Source organism: Coturnix japonica, assembly GCF_001577835.2.
Source record: "Coturnix japonica isolate 7356 chromosome 1 unlocalized genomic scaffold, Coturnix japonica 2.1 chr1random1262, whole genome shotgun sequence".
Classification (NCBI taxonomy): domain Eukaryota; kingdom Metazoa; phylum Chordata; class Aves; order Galliformes; family Phasianidae; genus Coturnix; species Coturnix japonica.
In genome coordinates this window covers 1-2,839 of record NW_015438991.1, presented here as the reverse complement: position 1 = coordinate 2,839, position 2,839 = coordinate 1, and the positions used below count along the sequence as shown (strand labels likewise).

Below are 2,839 nucleotides of genomic sequence, written 5' to 3'. Positions count from 1 at the left end.
AGCATGAGTTTTATTTCTATTTTAAGCCCTTCATATTACATCAACTCAAGAACAGACCATGATACTAATCCTTTAGGCTGATAATTGAGACATCCTTTGATTTTTATCTAGATGTATGTAATTGATTTTGATAATGTCATCTAATAAATGTTCTGCTAACATCAATACTATGACTTCCTTAGATATCTTGTTGTCTACGTGATGCTGAGTTTTATTGAAAGTTAAGTGGCCTTGCCTTTAGGCTTTTGAATCTTAGTATGCCACAACTAATTTCTAGAGAATTTCTGAATGAACTTATTAACAATTTGAGCTCAATTTCTTGCTTTCAGATTACTTGTTGAACGCATCTTTGCTCAGTACATGGTCCCTCACAACTTGGAAACAAATGAAAGAATGAAATGTTTGTATTACCTTTACGCAACACTGGATTCAAATGCTGTAAAGTATGTGCTATTTTTTACTTAATGCAATATAATTTTTAATACAGTTGTTATTGTAAATTGGTTCTAAATTGTTATGTCTAGCCTAGCGCAGTATACAAAAGCAGTTCACAGACTATTAGTATTGCTATATTACATTTTCAGCATGCTCCCTCAGGTGAGAGTTTGAAAAACCAATAGGGTGGTTTTCAAGGTGTGGTACATTTTAACCATAGGCAACTTAAAAAAAACCAACCAACCAAAAAAAAAAAAAAAGACAACAAAGAAGGCAGTGCCAAAGGGCTGCCAAGGGGGCCTTGTGTGCATGTCAGTCCTCTCATGTCTGGAAAGAGTTAGCATAGATTAGTGGCATTTACTAGATCTTATCTGACAACTTTGGAATTAATACACTCCTCATTTTAGCAGCCAAGATGACTTAAGAGTGGGAAGAAATTACTTGCTTGCCTCTTTTCCTTCAGCACGCATTTTACTTACAGTTGTGTTTAGAGAAGACAGATGTGTTTAGAGAAGGCAATTATTTGCCCTCTCCAACTTAAAATTTGTGAATTAGACTAATGACAGTTTTGCTGCTGTAATGTTTGCTGTTTGATTGGATTTCCTTGATTTTACTTAGTTTTTGGAAATCAAATGTATTTTTTCACAAATGTCATAGAATGGCTAAAAAGCAACTTTGGAATTCAATTAATAGGTGTTTGGATGCCCTGCATTTTAGGTGTAATGTAGTCAAAGATACTACAACGTTAGTTTTACAAATCAAAAACAATATTAAGAAGTTACTGTTGTAGTAATTTCTGGTACAGGCTAAACAAAATGTGGAACGGGATTTTTTCAGTACTTGGTATTTCAGACAACAAATAACTTCTGAATTCTACAGCTTTCACATGCTGCAGAATGCATTTGAAAGATGTAGTATATTCACTTAAATGGGACTGTCTTTTCCTTTTGAATTCTACTTAAATTGAGATCACCATATTTACTTTCTTTTTTTAAAAGATGCCTTATTTTTCCTGGGAAGAGAGCTGTAGGCTCTCTCTAATGCATCCCTTACAAGTCTAATCAATGCTTGCTTTTCACAGTTTGGACACCTAGTTGGTGCTTTCTGGGAATTGTTTTGATAATAAAAATCCTAAATATCTGCCTTAGCCTGCTTCTTCGAATGGATTTAGAAGAATGACTTTGGTCTTGTACAGCTAAGTTCTTTACGAGGCAGACATCAGTTATTACCCTCTTTTAAAAGCACTGTAGCTAAACGTTTGAAATGGACCTTGTTTCAAAATCATTCTTTGTTCCAGTATAGTATGGTCAATTAAATTTTCTATATCATTCCTTCAGGAAACATTTACTGTTTGCTCACACAATGATAAAATTTCAGGTGACGGGCACAGTTATACTGTTTATTGAATAGGAGACTTAGAAAATTTTCTCCTTTTTTAATGTATTTTCTCTCCTCTCTTTTTTCTTCTCCTTTTTGTTTTAGAGCATTGAATGAAATGTGGAAATGTCAGAATCTGCTACGACATCAAGTAAAAGATTTGGTTGACCTAATAAAACAACCAAAAGTAAGTTCTGTTTGTCTTTATTCCACAGTGAATGTGGGTTACTTAAAATTATAACCTGCTTTTAATTACATTAATGCCAATCATAGAATCATAATCCAGATCATTTTTAATGACAGAAAAGACTTTGATCTGCTAGACTACACTTGCAGTAGGAAACATATGTGTCTTTTGTCAGTAAGAGTGAAGAGAGAGATGTTTCTAAGAAATTCATTAAAATATTTGATACTGAAATACACGTCCCTGGTATTTGAGTTGCATCTTGCTGGGATCGTTTTGGTTCCTGAAAGAGGAAAAACAACATACAATTTTTTTAACTACCAACTTGAGCAATTGAGAAAACATATCTGAAATTTCTGATTTCTTTCCTTATGTAACTTAGTAACAATTAAGAAATATATTTTATCCCAGTAGGTTGGTTGTTCCTCTTCTCTCTTGTAAACTTGTTAAATGCTATGTTGGGAATGTTAGACTACACTGCATATCTTTGTTTAGAAATTTTCTCAGTAGGAAAAATAAACAGTCCTAGAAGGTTTAGAATATTCTCAAGGTAAATTTTAGGTTTGTTTTACTTGTAAGTGCACATTTTCATTTGGAAAAAAAAAAAGATGAAATTCTAGGACTGGTTTAGAATGTGAGGATAGCAACTTTAATAATAAAACTTTTTTAATTTGGGGCCTTTAAAAATAATATTAGTAAAATATAAATGTTCCTGTACTCGTATTCATATCTTTTGATGTTTTTATGTTCTCTATGTGAAAGAAACGTAATTGCATTTTTATGGCTGAATTATCAATTTGTGGAAATTACCTGAACAGGATGAGAGGGGAGCTGTGTTTGCAC

The 2,839-nt window shown here is 32.8% G+C and overlaps 1 long non-coding RNA gene across 1 annotated transcript; it reads left to right on the top strand.

The window, feature by feature from the left end:
* Window positions 1-300: 300 nt before the first annotated feature.
* On the top strand, window positions 301-1,990 carry LOC107306756. The gene is made up of 2 exons (XR_001552259.2): window positions 301-443; window positions 1,918-1,990. It is a non-coding gene; the product is annotated as an uncharacterized LOC107306756 (long non-coding RNA).
* Window positions 1,991-2,839: the final 849 nt, after the last annotated feature.